Here is an 18,709-nt window from a genome sequence, read left to right on the forward strand (position 1 = left end):
ATGCGTGAGTGCATCTCCGTCCACACTGACCAGGCCAGTGTCCGGATTAGCAATACCTGCTGGGAACTCTACTGCCTGGAATGTGGCATTCAGCCTGGTGGCCAAATACCAAGTGACAAGATCACTGAGGAAAGAGATGACCCCTTCAACACTTTCTTCGGTGGACAGGAGCTGCCAAGTATGTGCCCCAGGGAAGTGTTTGTAGACTTGGAACCCACGGTTATTGATGAAGTTCACACTGGTACCGACCACCAGCCCTTCTACCCTGGGCAGTTCATCCCAGGCAAGGGAGATGCTGCCCATGGCCACTCCACCACTGGCAAGGGGATCATTGACCTTGTCTTGGACAGAGTTTGCAAGGTGGCTGACCAGTGCACCAGTCTTCAGGGCTTCTTGGTTTTCTCCAGCTTTGGCGGGGGAACTGGCTGAGTTCGCCTCCCTGCTGATGGAAAGAAATCCAAGCTGGAGTTCTCCATTTACACAAGTCTTCAGATTTCTACAGCTAGACTTGAGCCCTACAATTCTATCCTTACCACCCACACCACCCTGGATACTCTGATTGTACCTTCATGGTAGAAAATGAGGCTATCTATGACATCTGTCATAGAAACCTCGACATTGAGCGCCCAGCCTGCGCTAAGCTTAACCGTCTTATTAGCCAGGTTGTGTCTTCAATCACTGTTTTCCCCAGATTTGATGGGGTCATGAGTGTTGATCTGACAGAATTCCAGACCAACCTGGTATATTACCCTCTCATCCACTTCCCTCTGGCCACTTATGCCCTGTCATCTCTGCTGAGAAAGCCTGCCATGAGCAAGCTTTCTGAGGCAGAGATCACCAATGCCTGCTTTGAACCAACCAACCAGATAATGAAATGGCAAGTATGTGGTTTCCTGACTGCTGTACCGTGGTGATATGGTTCCCAAAAATGTCAATGCTGCTATTGCCACCATCAAGACCAAGCACAACATCCAGTGGACTGGTACTCCATTGGCTTCAAGGTGGGTATTAGTTGCCAGCCTCCCATTGTGGTACCTGGCCAAGATCCAGAGAGCTGTGCACATGCTGAGCAACTCCACACCATTGCTGAGGCCTGGGTTCACCTAGGTCACAAGTTTGATCTGATGTATGCCAAGAGTGCCTTAATGCACTGGTATGTGGGTGAGGGCATGGAGGAGGGGGAGTTCTCTCAGGACTGTGAGGACATGGCTGCCCTAGAGGATTATGAGGAGGTTTGTGTGGATTCTGTGGAAGGTGAGGGTGAGGAAGGGGGAGAGACTAGTCCATCCTCCAGCCTCTGTATCGTGTCACACTCGGAACATCAGCTCCAGCATCAGCTTCAGACATTGACTCTGCCATTTCCAGTCTGTGGTCATTTCTTCTCCATGTGCACCTGTACATTTTCCATGATGTCTCAAAGTAAAAGCTTTAAGAAAAGGAAGAAAAACCCAACTCCTGTAAAAAAAACAAACAAACAAACAAAGCACCTGCTTGGTGTCTGGGTGTGTCCTGTATTGACACTGAGAGGCCAACCCCATCCCCAACCCCTTCAGTCAACCTTCAAACTGATTGACGTCACATAGAGCACTCCTACCAAGGCTGGGTGTGGCAGCCTGTGCCTCCCAACCCACATCCTGTTGTTTTTATTCCAGTTGTTTCTCATGCCATCAAGACCGTCCCAGTGAGTATTTAACTTGAGGTCCTACATACACTTTCTGAAATGCTTTCCTTTTTCTTTTTAAATGTGTGTGTGTGTGTGTGTGTGTGTGTATGTGTGTGTACACGTGTGTGTGTGCGCTCGCGAGAGAGAGGGGGGAGCATGTGTACATTCACGCATGTGTGTGTATATGTGTGTGTGCATACGAAGGGCAAAGGTCAACTTGGAGGAGTTAGCTCTCCCCTCCTGCCTTGGAGGTCCCAGGGATCGAACTCAGGTCATCAGGCTTGGCTGAAAGTACCTTTACCTACAGTGCCAACTCACCAGCCCATCTTTATTTATCTTCAGTTTATTCTAAGTTTAGCTTGGTGTTTCTGTGTGGCATCTGCAACCCTCCTCATTACATTAATAATTTATCTCATAAGATCTGCCTGGTCTTTCACAGAATATTTTCCTTCCTTCCTTCCTTCCTTCCTTCCTTCCTTCCTTCCTTCCTTCGGCTTTACCCACATTTTCACTTGTTTGTCTACTTATGTACATACTGTGCATACTGTATATACACTACAAGTTAAGGTCCATATATGAAAAAGATATGCAATTTTTTTGTCTGAGTTTGGCTCACCTCAATTAATATAATACTTTCCAGATCCATCCAAATACTTTCCATAGCCTGCAGATTCCACTAATAGAAAAATTAATAAGGACAGCCAGGGAGTTCCTCACTGTGGAGAGAACGCAGAAAGCACTGAGAATATTCTGGAGGAAACAGAAGCCAAACTCAGCAAGCAGCAGCAAAGTCTGAAAGTTTCCTGTTTCTGAAATCCTAATCATTCTGGCCGGGCTGTATCCTTAAACTTAACGAATTGACCACAGGCACATACGTCATGCCTATAAGCCCAGTGCACTCCTGCCCGTGGGTAGTGTTTGCTCGCTCCGGTCGTATATATTAGTGGTGTTTGCAGAAAGGTGTGGGATAGAAAGAGCAAACATCTGAATGGGCACACCACTTCCTGGTTCCTTGTCGATTCTTCAGACGGAAATGAGTTTTTAATTTATTTATTCTTTGCCTTGAGAGTACAGATTCATCTTGAAGGAGTCCTGCTTCGAAGCCGGCGAGATTAGTGAGTTTAGGACAATGAACTGGCTTGGTGAAGTCAGCATTTGCAGGACCTTGAAGAGAGCGAAAGTGAATGCTTACTAAGTGCGCAGCCTAGTCCCGACCCAGCACACGGAAGACGGTCTAACCAGCCGCACCGCCTCCGTGCTGGCTCCTCGAAGGACAGGAATGTTTCTGGTAAGTCTTTACAAGATTCCAGTTATTTTCTTTGCCGGATTGACACTCTTCTTTTTTACTCATTCATATTGACCGTTAAGGTGTTTTCCCTTATCCAGATACAAGAGCCTGCTGCCTGTGCCCTCCTGGGTGTTTTTCTCCTCAATATTTTAACTGTAAAAGAAATATGGCTCAAATGGAAGGACAGTGCGTGCTTTGTTAGAAATGCCTCGTGAAAGAGCTTTCCTTCTACTTTGCTAAGTTTCTCCTGCTCTTCCTGATTTTTTCCTCCCCCAAGTTAGAAAATACATATTTTTATTTAACTTGTGAGCCGTTGGGCAAACTAAATTGAACTTCAAACCTTTACTCAGTGCTTGTACTTTCTCACTGTGGAAAATAAAGTACTATGAAACAAGAAGCAGTTACATGGAAAAATACTGAGGGCTATAGATAAATAAGGCCCTTCTTATTTCAATATTACAATTAAAAGCAGATAAATGGTAGCATTCCCTCTTGACTATGTCTGTTACCTTTTATAAGAACTGGGGCTAATGTTATTTTTTTCCTTCATATTCAACCTAGAAATTTTAGGAAGATATGCAGGCATGTACATGTCTCCGAACTTAAAACAACATATCGGATTTGTACATTATGTGATAAGTGAGAAATTTTGTCTGCATCAGAACAGAATGGAAAAAATTCATTTTAAACATTTTTAAAAGCTTTTTGGGATGCAATACTTAAAGTAAGTGTGGCTTGTGTGTGTGTGTGTCTGTGTGTGTTTGTGTGTGTCTGTGTGTGTGTGTGTGTGTGTGTATGTACACTGATAATGTTATTTTTTTGTTACCTAGAAGTCTAGCCTAGGGGTAGTTATTTAGGCCTTCGGGAGCAATACCTTTCTGCTCCCAATATTTCATTTTGAAAATTGTTTAAGCATGGAGAAAAATGAGATGACTGCGCCAAGACTGTGATTAGCGCGCTGCTGTGTTAGCTGCCTCGCTTGCTGTCCCCACCCATCCACCTCCGTGTCCGTCGCTTTATCTTCATTGTTTCTATGATGTATTATAAAGTTAATGACCTCGGTAAACTTAAGACTAAACATTTACGAAGATATATCACCAGAGTTCATCATATTACCTTTCTCCTGGGATAAAAGTTCATGCCCAGTGACATTAGACAGGAGACATGGTGAGAGTGTCTGGAAGGAGTTTGGGGGGGTGGGGGGGGAGAAGTATGATCAAAATATCTATAAAATTCTCAAAGAAGAAATTGTTAAAGGCCCTTCAAAAAACTCATGTCTAGCCAGGCATGGTGGTATACACCTTTAATCCCAACGCTCAGGAGGCCAAGAGCAATAGTTCTCTGAGTTTGAGGCCAACTTGGTATATATGGTAATACCCTGCTCCCCCCCCCAAATCAACTCATGCCCATTTTAATGCACAAACATTTAATGTGGCAACTGGCGTTTTGACCAATGCATCACAAACTCATGTCAAGACATAGACTATCACTCTCACTCTGTTTCTAGAAAGTTCTTCATTCTCCTATCCAGTCAGTCATTATTCGTCCCTGCAGTGGCAAACACTGTTTTCTTCAATCACTGTGCTCACACACATGGCATTTTAAAGACTTGTGCTGTATCCGTATTTCTTTCTTTTTTATTGTTGACTGGTATTCCATTGTGTGAATACATGGCACTCTATAAGTGAATTTTCTGGTTGATAGTCTGAGTCTAATTCAGTTTTGCCTACTGTGCGTAAGCCTGTTGTAAATTCGTGCAAGGGTTTCTCTGAAGTGTTTTCAGCCTCTTGTGTAAATATATAGGAGTAGAATTGCTAGGCTCTATGGTCACTGTCATTTTGATTATATAAGATGCTTTGTATAAGTTTAACACCCTCAAAAGCATGGTTTGAAGCCAAGCATAGTAGCACACACCTTTAATCAGGTGGGGTTGATATCTGTGAGTTTGAAGCCAGCCTGGTCTACAGTGAGATTCAGACCAGTCGGGGCTACATAGGTAAGCCTTGTCTAAAAACAATAACAAGAACAACAACAACAATAATAATAATAATAATAATTTTAAAAAAACAACTAGTAATTGAGGTTCAGGACACAGTATATGTAGAACACTTTTGTCACTAAAACTATTAAAAATGTAAACGAACAATTTCACCTTAGAAGCTACAGGTAACAAACAGTGTAATGGCTGCCTCTCCTTCACAAAACTCCATCATTAAGCTGCTGTCGTTACCATGAAACAATCACTTGCAATCTACTTGTGAACTTTAGTAAGGCTTATCACATCAGTTTACAAAGCTAGTCAAAACGTGGATGCCCTTTGGAATTTAGCAATCCAGTCTTAACACCCTGATATGCACACTATGAGGAGCCATGGGTAATTCTCATACCTGTATAATTTGTAGCTACAACGAGTTGGGTCAGTACAGACTCTGTCACCCAGCAATGCAGAGTGCAGGAGGTTGGCTGCACATCAAACTCAAGACTCAATTTAATAAGATGTCTATTCCTTTGCTTTGGCTCTGTCCCCCAATCCCCACCCCATGCCACCATTTCCAGGGTTTTAGAAAGTAGTGTCTACAGAAGGAACAAAGCTACACCCCTTCTTCAGACCCTGCACCACTCCTGGCAGTCACAGACAGTTGGATACAGGTCAGGAAGTCATCAGACGAGAGATTCAGAAGCACTCATGAGGCAGAGAACCAAGTAGATCTCTGTGACTTTGAAACCAGCTAGGTCTACACAGCAAATTACAAGCCAGCCAGCTGTACAAGGTGGAACTTTGGCTCGAAGGAATAAAAAGTTTAGGGCACTCCAACATCAACCTGGACTCTGGGTCCAGGTCTAACATCCTGAATAAATGATGCTTCTGAACCAGGTGTGGTCCTGTGCTTGTCCTGTCTTTAGCAGCTGTCTGATTCAACTAAGATACCTGAATGAATGCCTAGTTTCATCAAAATGACTAAATATCCACATTCAACAACTCTTAAAGAGAGCCAGGCCCGGTAGTCCACACTGAATCCTAGCATTCCAGATGGAGGATTTCTGTGAGTTTACAGTCAGCCTGCCTTAAAACAGCCAAATAAAAAGTGCCAAGGAGGTAGAGGCAGGAAGATCCGAAGTCCAAGAGCATTTTATATACAAATTCAAGGCTAGCCTGGGCTAGAAGATAAAAAAACATGTCTTCATGTGTGGTACACAGTTCACCTCAGTCCTATCAAACTATAGAGCACAGGAGCTGCTAGGCTCTGGAGAGAGATGATTCTATCCTGTCAGAAGAATGGCCACTTTGAGGGTTGGAGAGATGGCTCAGTACCTAAGAGCACTCACTCTTCTTCCAATCGTCCCGAGTTCAATTCTCTACATCCACAGTTCACAATTGTCTGATATCTTCTTCTCATATGCAAATGTATATGCAAACAAAAAATATATATTAATAATGTATAATGCATGTGATGTTAATACCATGTTATATATTATATAACATATATTACTTATATTTTATATTAACATTATATATATTATTTATATATTAATTTTTTTAAATGACCTCTCTGAAAAGTTTGCAAAAGGGAATTTCTGCAGGTCCTGCTTTCATGCTCAAGTCTGAACTCAAATGACTCTAAGTTAAAAAGACCATGAAGGTCAACTATTTTTCAGTCACAGAAGGAGTCTAATGATTTCACTTAGAGTACGACTGGTACTAGAGTAAAGGATTTTTTGTTTGTTTGTTTGTTTGTTTTTAAGTAACGTTACTATTCCCAGCATGGACAGGAGTACAGAGGGCATACGCTTAGGAAAGAAAACCATAGAGGTCTAGGGATGCGCACCTTGGAGAATTGTGACTTGCTAATGGTTCTTTCAACCACTCAAATGATTACTGCCTGAAGACTTTTGTGAGAACAGCCAGCGAGACACACAAACACTTGTGTGATTTTTTAATTCTTCTAAGTTTTTTTTCCAGGATTCTCAAACAATTATTTCATCTCTTATAACCACAAATAATTTGAAAAGGCAGGTTTAAAACAAAACAAAAACAAAAAGCTGTATCGATGCAGGAATTGATATTAAATGGAAAAGCCGAGTGTGCTGGCACAGCCCTGAAGCCCATTGCTCGGGGTGGCTCAACACTAGGCCAGCCAGCTGCACACAGAGACTCTGTCTCAAAAGAAAAAAAATCTATTAATAAGTAAATAAACCGAAAGGTCAGGATACTCTGTAAACTTTTGCTGGGTGAGGTGGCAAAGGCCTGGATTCCCAGTACTTAAGAGGCAAGAGGATGGCAAGTTCTAGACAGGCCTACATGAGAGAGACAGAGAGACAGACAGAGAGATTGGCAGGCCTCATGCCTGTAAATCAGCACTGGGAAGACTGAGGCAGAAAAACTGAGGTAAGTTTGTATCCCATCCAGACTAACAGTATGTTTGCAGCCAACCTGGTATGCAATGTGAGATCCTGTCTTAGTAATTAATAAATAATAATAATAATAATAATAATAAGTTGGAACAAAAACACAATATGTACATAGGTGAGAATACTCTATTTTTTTTCATTCTTTTTTATTTTTGAGACAGGGCCTTGTCATAATGTAGCCCTGGCTACAACTATATACAACTCAGTATTAGACCAGACTAGTCTCGAACTCATAGAAATCATTCTGCCTGTCTCCCAACTCTGGGACTAAAAGTGAGTGCCATCAAACCCAGCCTGTCACTTTCAAAATGACCACGTAGGGGGCTGGAGAGACAACACAGTCCTTAGAACGCCTTGCAGAGAACCTGAAGTTTTCTAGCACAACTGCCTATGACTCCTCAACTCCAGGAGATGTAATTCCCTCTTCTGGCCTCCAGGACACTTACAGCCACATGCACACATGGACACACACACACACACACACACACACACACACACACACACACACACACACAAAATAAAATGTGTCTTTAAAACTTGAGTAAGCAGAGCTGAAGAAATTACTCGGTGATTACGAACACCCGTTGCTCTTGTAGAAAACCTAGTTTGGTTTTGGGACCCCTGTCAGGTAACTTACAAATGTCTGTAATTTCAGCTGTAGGGGACGGTGCAGGTCCCAGCAGGCAGGCATCAATGTAGGCAGTGATCCAAAAAGAGATAAGAAGGAAAATTCAGTACTTGGTCAACCTGGATCAAAGCAGGAAGTCTAATGCCAAGTGGTTTATTCCCAATGTATATAAGCCCAGTATAACTGGGGGAGAAGGGGGTTCGTGGTGTAAACCAGTTGCTGGTGCATAAGAAGTGTAATTACATTGGAACTCAATCAGGGAACTTGTCACTTCTTTCAGGAAGATGGGTTCTTGAGATATGCTACCTGTACATGCTTAAGGGCCTTGGAGTCTGCTCTGGACTCAGTCATACAGATATAGCCTCTGACTGTAAGAGTCATTTAGGTATCTCGGGTGCTGGTTGTGGGAGCTTGCTATAGCCTGGCCCAGCAGATAACATAGATGTCAGGCTAATAATCACCCCCACTTCTCAGTTTTCACGATAGGAGAATAGGGTTTTCATCTTTCCCACTGGAAAGACAAGCCTGGGTGCTTAACATTCCTGATTTCTCTGGAGATCTGTGGGCACACGGACCTGCATGCTATGCTCACAACATGGGACCCAATTCCCTCTTCTAAACTCTGTGGTACCCATGGAGACACAGACACATACACACATGTGTTCGTGCATGGAGAAACACATCAATTAATTAATTAATCAATCATGTAGACTAAACATGACAGCACACTTATGGTCCCAGCAATCAGAAGACAGAGGCCAAAAGATGAGGAAGTCAAGTTCATCCTTGGCTTGGTTTTATCGTAGGCTGGCTCAAAGCTAACCTGAGCGATATGATGCCCTGTCTCAAAACAAAAGTAATAAAAACAAATACACACACATACACCAAGGGAAAAATCCATGGAGCTAAAAGAAAATTTTAAAATAGACCAAATACAAATTGAGACTAAATTTAAAAGAATCTTTTAAAGTGCAAATCTGCAATTCTTGGCAGGCACAGGAAGAGAAATGAATGCCAATGACTGTGTTTATTGAGACCTACCAAATGTCAGGCACCATTCAACATGTCTCATTTCACATGATCCTCCCTAAAACTCCAAAAGCTGACATTCTAAACTTCCTGAGTAAACAAACCCACTTATAACAGTGTATGTTGTTCCTATAGGACAGAGAATCTTGTTCCAAGCAATGTTTTCAGCATAACCAAAGTCAAGGCAAAAAATGCTTTCTCATTAAGCACGTGGGCGTATATGTAGAGGAAAACATCAAGCAGTGCCCCTTGAATACGTACGATTTTTATATGCAATTATACTTCAATAGAGCCAGAAAGAATCTTGTGGGTGGTATAAATCTCAAAAAAAAATCTTCTGAAGTTATGGGATAAGAGAATAATACAGAAAGAGCTTACATGGGTAGGATAGGTGGTTTTCAGCCTGGGGACATGAAATTAAGTGGATATAAAGACTCTGCATGATGCTGACACATGCCTTTAATCCCAGCACTCAGGAGGCAGCAGGGAGGGGTCAGATATCTGAGTTTCAGGCCAACCAGGCCTATAAAGCAAGTTCCAAGACACAGGGCTACACAGAAAAACCTACACAAAAAAAATAATAAATGATAAATAAATAAATAATAAAAAGATTCTAGGGATTGGAGAGTTAGGTTGGCACTTAAAAGAATATATTGCTCTTGTAGGGGCTCAAGTTTGAATGCCATAACTCATGCAGGTTAACTCCTGAGGGATCTGACACTGGCCTTTACCAGCACCTGAATGTACTCACATGCAGACATGCACAAATATACATGTGTCGTAGCTAGCATTAGTATTGCAGTGATAAAGCACCATGACCAAAACAACTCAGGAAAGAAAGGGCTATTACACTTCCACACCCACATCACAGTCCCACCTCAAAGGAAGTCCAGGTAGAAACCAAAGCAAAGAACATTAAGGAATGCTGCTTACTGGCGCACTGCCCTCGGCTTGCTTAGCTGCCTTCCTTATACAGCCAAAGCCCACCTGCCCAGGGATGTCACTGTCTATGTTAACTTAGCCCCTTCTTCATTAATTAGCAATAAGGAAATGTCCTCTGAGCATGGTGGTCCACGCTATCCCCAGTGTCAGGAAGATTTCTGAGTTCAAAGCCAACCACATCTATACACTGAGTCCCTGCCCCCCCACAAAAAAGATGGAAAGAAAGAAAAGAAAATACCCTTATAGACATGCCTAACAAAGATAATCCCACAATAGTTAATATTCTCATCTTCCTAGGTGTGTCAAGTTAACAACAAAACTGACCAAGACACGAGCAATTTCAGTACTAAGGGATCTGATGCTGTCTTAATTAGGGTTGCTATTGCTATGGTGAAAACACCGTGACCAAAAGTGCGCTCCCATATCACTGCTCACGATGGAAGTGCATCAAGGCAGGAACAATGAGACAGGAGCTGATGGAGAGGCCATGCACGGGTGCTGCTTACTGCTTGCTCCTCATGGCTTGCTCTGCCTGCTTTCCTATAGAACCTGGAGCCACCAGACCAGGGATAGCACCACCCGCAATGGGCTGGGCCTTTAACCACCAATCACTCATGAAGAAAATGTGCTCTCTATCGTCTTGCCAACAGTTCACTCTTACGGAGGCATTTCCTTAATTGAGATTTCCTCCTCTCTGATGTTTTTAGCTCGTATATATCTGACCAGGCAAACCACAAATACATATAAATAATTTTTTTAATTAGAAAAAATGGAGGTTAAGGTATAGATCCTAGTCGGTAGAGTACTGGCTTAATATGCACAAAGCTTAGGGTTAATTTCCAACACTGCATCATAAACCTGGCACAAGAAAGCACACCTGCGATCACTCCAGAAGGAGAGCAGTGTAAGTTCAAAAGCTCCCTCAGATACGCAGCAAGTTCAAGACCAGCCTGTGATATCTGAAAAAGTAAACTGGGGGCTAAAGAGATATCTCTGTGGTTAAGAGACTGTTTTGGGTTCATAGCAACTCACAGCCACTTGAAACTCCAGTTCCATGGGATCAGATGCCCCTTGCTGGCCTCCACAGCTACCAGGAGAGTCAAGGTGTGCAAACATGCATGCAGACAAAACACCCTCACATACCAATAATGATGGTGGTGGTGGTGGTGGTGGTGGTAACAATTTAATGGACATTTATGAGACTTCATTGGGAATCAGACTACGGACAGAAAGAGAAACTAAACTTCAGGAGATCCTCAGCTGGGATATTTTGGAGTCTAGTCAACATGACCCAAGGTTCTGTTTTCCCTGTCTTTAATGGGTTTGCTTTACTTCACGTAGAGTAAGAAATAAACGACAGAAAGCTTGTTAAAGTCACTGTCTTCATGAGAAAGTAATTTCTGCCTCCATACTCGGGAGCCAAGTGGAATTAGCTGCTTAGAGGGAGATTTCTGCTCACCTGAAGAAAGTACCTGACAAGCAGGATCATGTGGATATCAGCAATTCGAATCTGCTGGTGATGAGTCCTGGCGATGGTCACTAGGGAAATTCCAGCACAAGGAGTGGAGCATATTGATTTGATAAAATCTTTAAGGCGAGAGTCAATGATTGCCTGGCATTGGAGATAACTGTATTGTGTAATGTGTTAGTGCCAGTCTCTGCTTTAACTGAGGTCTGTGAGAATATCTGTGCACAATGCAACTTCCTTCCTAAGACCCTTGAAGATGAGGAAGAGGCAGGGGCAGGCAGAGGACAGCCAGGGCTACACAGAGAAGCCTTGTCTCAAAAAGAGAAAGAGAAAGGCTGGGGGCAGGGAGGGGGGAAGAAAAAAGAAAGGGAGGGAGGGAGAGAGACAGAGACAGAGACAAAGACAGAGACAGAAAGAGAAGGTAATGTCACATGGAATTGGGGGCAGGGGTGTTGGTCATTTTCTGATGTAGCCAACCATTAGAATTCCAATACCAAAAGTATTCCTTAGTAACCAGAAAGTTTACTTGTTTGCTCTGGGTTGTGAATGACCCCTTTATTTGAACTCTTTTAGATGTTTTCTCTGGGTAAAGGCATTCATTTTACCAGGGACTCCAGCTCTCAGTGCAAATACACAGCACTCACACAAGGAAGGACAAGAAGGGACTGTTTGTTCCCCATAGACCCCAAGCCATCCTAATGGTGCCACTCAAGGATGGCTTGCCACAGAAAAGAAGAGTACAGAGTGCCAGAGAGAAAGAGGTACATCCCTCTGACAAGAGGACAAGGGTGGGAAGGAGAGCCAGCCCCTCCTGGCACACCACCAGTACTGTTGAGACTGTGAGGCCATTTCCAAAATGTATGTCCCATCCTCTGGCTGAGCTGTTAACGTGCCATAGAGTGTCTGATCTTGCGGGCATTTCTGAACATATCTGCAACGCACATTTCCATCCCCACGAAATTCAGATAGTCACACTGAGTTGTATGTCCATGAGCTTCTTTTGTTGGTGACCAATCAAATCAATGAATACTCAGAAACTTTCATCATAGGCTGGAGTGTGTGCTCCAGAGTTGCACACATCAAGTACCAAGGCCTTGCAGACCTTTAACCACAGCACCAGGGAATGGAAGCAGGACCGTCAGAAGTTCAAGGCCATGCTCCATACATAGAAAGCTTGAGGGCGGCCTGGGCTACATGAGACACTGTCTCAAAAAAAGAAGAGGCAGAGAAAGAAATTTTTACTACACAGAAGTCATCTTTTTTCCTAAGCCCTTCCAACATAGAGGTGACCAACAGAGGGTCGTTTGTGGACTTTTAGTTCATGGGGCCATACAGACAAACAACAAAACCCAGTGGATCATAAAGGTGATTATCAGTTCGAAAGCGGATTAAAGTAAGGTAGTGGAGAAGTTGGTTTGGTTTGTCAGGCATTCTTGTAGCCCAAGCTGGTCTTCTATTACTAAATAGGACTCACAGGTAGCCCTTCCTCTTAAGAGAAGCTGGAAAGAACTCACAGTTCATTTCTGCATCAAGTACCCTGATTTGCAAACTGTGTAAAAGCACATGTTTCTCTAGTAAGTAAGGAGGCTGGATGGATGGACTCGTGGGGTCTGACCCGTAATACTGCTTTGCTTTTGCATGACATTTCCTTGCTATTTTGCAAAAAAGAAAACGTAAAAATAAAATAACCACAGAACCATTGTATGGGGTACACAATCCAGGAAAAAAAGCCACTGTTTTCCAGATGTTCCTGTAAGAATTTCAAAGGTGGGGAAAAGTAAGGAAACACCAGAAATACACGTGTGTGTGTGTGTGTGTGTGTGTGTGTGTGTGTGTTGTCTCTGTGTAGTGTGTGTATACAGTGTGTGGTGGGTGTGTATATGTTGTGTATGTGTAGGTGGTGTGTTTGTGTGTATATATGTATGGCATATGTGTGTGGTGTGTTATGTATTTTGTGTGTCCCTATAGTTTGTATATGGCAGTGGTGTGTATGAGTGTGATATGAGTGTATGGTATATTTTACTTTGTGTATCTGGAATGTATTTGTGGTCTGTGGAGTGTGTGAGTATATGCGTGTATGTGGTATGTGTTTATGTATGTGAATATGTTATATGTATGTAGTATGTGTATGCAATATGTGGTATGTATGATGTTTATACAGTATGTAGTATGTGTTTATGTATGTGCATGTGGTATATGTATGTAGTGTGTGTGTGCGATAGGTGTATGTATGTATATATGGTATGTATGTATGTATGTGTGTGGTATGTACATGCATAGTATATGTGATGTGTTTATTGCATGTATGTGAAATGTATATGTGGTATGTGGAATGTGAGCATATATGTGTAAAATATGTATTTATGTATGTGTATGTGGCATATGTTCATGGTGTATATGGTATATGTAGTATATATACGGTATATATGTGTGTATGTGGTATATGAGTATGTGATCTGTGTGATATATGTTTATTGTGTTTATTGTGATGATGTATGTGCGTTTATGTATGTGGTGTGGGAGATGTGTGTGGGTATTGTGGTATGTGTCTATGTGTGTATAAGGTATGTGTATGTGAGATGTGTGTGTGTAAACACAGTGGAAACTGAGCCCTGGACAGCATGTATGCTAACCATACATTCTACCACTGAACTGTACCCCACCCCCAGCCTGAAGACAATACATGTTGTCTAGTTTTCACGTCCAGATGATGGTGGTAAGAGCTTTTGTGGAATTAAGGTCATGGTTGTAGAGTGCCTGCTCATGGGCTCTTTGCCCCCAAAACCTCCGACAGACGTAATTAGGTTCCTCATTGGGAAATCAGAGGCGTCTGACAATATCATGTCCTGTGTCTTTTCACCCAGCTTTCCACTGAAAAGGGGGAAAGGTGCTACTTTTGTTTATTGTTGCTATAATGACAGCCTGGGAGATGCTGGTGTAGAAAGAGCTCGCCATTTGTGGCCTATGTCCAGAAAACACTCATCATTAGCTCCATCCCAGCCACCTACACTAGCATCAGTGTTTCACCTGAGGACACAGCTCCACCTGCTGTAAGCACCCGAGCAGCAGACGCAAGACTCAACCCCTGGCTACTCAGGGAACAAACATATAGACAAATAGAATGCTACATCAGCCCAGGCATGGAAGCACATGTCCCAGCACTGGGAAGGCTGGGACAGGACAAACACAAGTTCAAGGCCCACCTGGCCTATATGACAGGACCCTGACTCAAAACAAACAGCTAATGTGGGTTTTTATTTTGGTCTTGTTTCAGTTTTTTGTTTGTTTGTTTGTTTACTTTGAAACAGGGTTTCACTCTGTTGCCCAGGCTGGCCTGGAACTTAAAGAGATCCACAGCCTCTGTCTCCTGAGAACTAGGATTAAAGCTGTGCACCACCACAGTCAGCAAACAAGAGTGATATTCCAAGCATGGAATGAAGCTGGAGGATCTGTCAGGTCATTTTACACGAGCATGTGGTACCACACAGGCAATAATGCAGCCTCCCTGAATTCAATCCTTCAGTGGCTTCCGTCTCTAACCGTCTGCACACAGGGGCCAGCAGGTGGCGCCATACCTCTTTTCTTGCCTCCTTTGTTTTCCTGGATCTTGGCAATCAAAATCAGTTCTGATTTCTGGGACTCTGTGGCAGGATTCATAATCTTCACAGTCCTTAAGAAACAGATGTGATAGTTCTCTAAGTCCTAGACAGAGCAATCAGACAACAAAAGGAGATCAAAGGGATACAGATAGGAAAGAAGAAGTCAAAATATCACTATTTGCAGATGATATGATAGTATATTTAAGTGATCCCAAAAGTTCCACCAGAGAACTACTAAAGCTGATAAACAACTTCAGCAAAGTGGCTGTGTATAAAATTAACTTAAATAAATCGGTAGCCTTCCTGTACATAAAAGAGAAACAAGCCGAGAAAGAAATTAGGGAAACGACACCCTTCATAATAGACCCAAATAATATAAAATACCTCGGTGTGACTTTAACCAAGCAAGTAAAAGATCTGTACAATAAGAACTTCAAGACACTGAAGAAAAAGAAATTGAAGAAGACCTCAGAAGGTGGAAAGATCTCCCATGCTCATGGATTGGCAGGATTAATATAGTAAAAATGGCCATTTTACCAAAAGCGATCTATATATTCAATGCACCACCGTCAAAATACCAATCCAATTCTTCAAAGAGTTAGACAGAACAATTTGAAAATTCATCTGGAATAACAAAAAACCCAGGATAGCTAAAACTGACCTCAACAATAAAAGAACTTCTGGGGGATTCACTATCCCTGAACTCAAGAAGTACTACAGAGCAATAGTGATAAAAAAAAACTGCATGGTATTGGCACAGAGACAGACAGATAGATCAATGGAATAGAATTGAAGACCCAGAAATGAACCCACACACCTATGGTCACTTGATTTTTGACAAAGGAGCCAAAACCATCCAATGGAAAAAAGATAGCATTTTCAGCAAATGGTGCTGGTTCAACTGGAGGTCAAATATAAAAGAATGCAGATCGATCCATGCTTATCACCCTGTACAAAAGCTTAAGTCCAAGTGGATCAAGGACCTCCACATCAAACCAGATACACTCAAACTAATAGAAGAAGAAAAACTGGGAAGCATCTGGAACACATGGGCACTGGAAAAAATTTCTGAACAAAACACCAATGACATGCTCTAAGATCAAGAATCGACAAATGGGATCTCATAAAACTACAAAGCTTCTGTAAGGCAAAGGACACTGTGGTTAGGACAAAACGGCAACCAACAGATTGGGAAAAGATCTTTACCAATCCTACAACAGATAGAGGCCTTATATCCAAAATATACAAAGAACTCAAAAAGTTAGACCGCAGGGAGACAAATAACCCTATTAAAAAATGGGGTTCAGAGCTAAACAAAGAATTCACAGCTGAGGAATGCCGAATGGCTGAGAAACACCTAAAGAAATGTTCAACATCTTTAGTCATCAGGGAAATGCAAATCAAAACAACCCTGAGATTTCACCTCACACCAGTGAGAATGGCTAAGATCAAAAACTCAGGTGACAGCAAATGCTGGCGAGGATGCGGAGAAAGAGGGACACTCCTCCATTGTTGGTGGGGTTGCAGACTGGTACAACCATTCTGGAAATCAGTCTGGAGGTTCCTCAGAAAATTGGACATTGAACTGCCTGAGGATCCAGCTATACCTCTCTTGGGCATATACCCAAAAGATGCTCCAACATATAAAAAAGACATGTGCTCCACTATGTTCATCGCAGCCTTATTTATAATAGCCAGAAGCTGGAAAGAACCCAGATGCCCTTCAGCAGAGGAATGGATACAGAAAATGTGGTGCATCTACACAATGGAATATTACTCAGCTATCAAAACAAACGACTTTATATGAAATTAAATGAGGCAAAATGGTTGGAACTGGAAAATATCATCCTGAGTGAGCTAACCCAATCACAGAAAGACATACATGGTATGCACTCATTGATAAGTGGCTATTAGCCCAAATGCTTGAATTACCCTAGATGCCTAGAACAAATGAAACTCAAGGCGGAGGATCAAATGTGAATGCTTCACTCCTTCTTTAAAGGGAACAAGAATACCCTTTTAAAGGGAAGAGAGAGCAAAGATTAAAACAGAGACTGAAGGGACACCCATTCAGAGCCTGCCCCACATGTGGCCCATATATATACAGCCACCCAATTAGACAAGATGGATGAAGCAAAGAAGTGCAGACCGACAGGAGCCGGATGTAGATCGCTCCTGAGAGACACAGTCAGAATACAGCAAATACAGAGGCGAATGCCAGCAGCAAACCACTGAACTGAGAATAGGACCCCCGTTGAAGGAATCAGAGAAAGAACTGGAAGAGCTTGAAGGGACTCGAGACCCCACATGTACAACAATGCCAAACAACCAGAGCTTCCAGGGACTAAGCCACTACCTAAAAGACTATACATGGACTGACCCTGGACTCTGACCTCATAGGTAGCAATGAATATCCTAGTAAGAGCACCAGTGGAAGGGGAAGCCCTGGGTCCTGCTAAGACTGAACCCCAGTTAACCAGACTGTTGGGGGAGGGCGGCAATGGGGAGGGGGGAGGGGAACACCCATAAGGAAGGGGAGGGGGAAGGGGATGTTTGCCCAGAAACGGGAAAGGAATAACACTAAGAAATGTATATAAGAAATATTCAAGTTAAAAAAAAAAAAAAAAAAAAGAACTTCAAGACTCTGAAGAAAGAAACTGAAGAAGATCTCAGAAGATGGAAAGATCTCCCATGCTCATGGATTGGCAGGATTAATACAGTAAAAAGAATGGCTATTTTACCAAAATCGATCTACAAATTCAACGAAATCCCCCGCAAAATTCCAACCCAATTCTTCATAGAGTTAGACAGAACAATTTGAAAATTCATCTGGAATAACAAAAAACCCAGGATAGCTAAAACTATCCTCAACAATAAAAGGACTTCTGGGGGAATCACTATCCCTGAACTCAAGCAGTATTACAGAGCAATAGTGATAAAAAACTGCATGGTATTGGTACAGAGAGAGGCAGATAGACCAGTGGAATAGAACTGAAGACCCAGAAATGAACCCACACACCTATGGTCACTTGATTTTTGACAAAGGAGCCAAAACCATCCAATGGAAAAAAAGATAGCATTTTCAGCAAATGGTGCTGGTTCAACTGGAGGTCAGCATGTAGAAGAATGGAGATCAATCCATTCTTATCACCCTGTACAAAGTCCAAGTGGATCAAGGACCTCTACATCAAACTAGATACACTCCAACTAATAGAAGAAAAAGTGGGGAAGAACCTGGAACACATGGGCACTGGAGAAAATTTCCTGAACAAAACACCAATGGCTTATGCTCTAAGATCAAGAATCGACAAATGGGATCTCATAACTCTGCAAAGCTTCTGTAAGGCAAAGGACACTGTCGTTAGGACAAAACGACAACCAACAGATTGGGAAAAGATCTTTACCAATCCTACAACTGATAGAGGGCTTATATCCAAAATATACAAAGAACTCAAGAAGTTAGACTGCAGGGAGACAAATAACCCTATTAAAAAATGGGGTTCAGAGCTAAACAAAGAATTCACAGCGAATGGCTGAGAAACACCTAAAGAAATGTTCAACATCTTTAGTCATAAGGAAAATGCAAATCAAAACAACCCTGAGATTTCACCTCACACCAGTGAGAATGGCTAAGATCAAAAACTCAGGTGACAGCAAATGCTGGTGAGGATGTGGAGAAAGA

The 18,709-nt window shown here is 42.4% G+C and overlaps 1 protein-coding gene and 1 pseudogene across 1 annotated transcript in view; both read left to right on the top strand.

The window, feature by feature from the left end:
* On the top strand, positions 1–3,166 carry LOC116914982 (annotated as a pseudogene).
* Positions 2,601–18,709, top strand: part of Smim31 (small integral membrane protein 31) — a 27,772-nt gene continuing 11,663 nt past the window's right edge. Inside the window, exon 1 of the mRNA XM_032919299.1 lies at positions 2,601–2,951. The gene's annotated coding sequence lies outside the window, so the exon portion shown is untranslated. The remainder of the gene's footprint in view (positions 2,952–18,709) is intronic.

The sequence above is a fragment of the Rattus rattus genome, chromosome 13 (genome assembly GCF_011064425.1).
Source record: "Rattus rattus isolate New Zealand chromosome 13, Rrattus_CSIRO_v1, whole genome shotgun sequence".
Taxonomy (NCBI): Eukaryota; Metazoa; Chordata; class Mammalia; order Rodentia; family Muridae; genus Rattus; species Rattus rattus.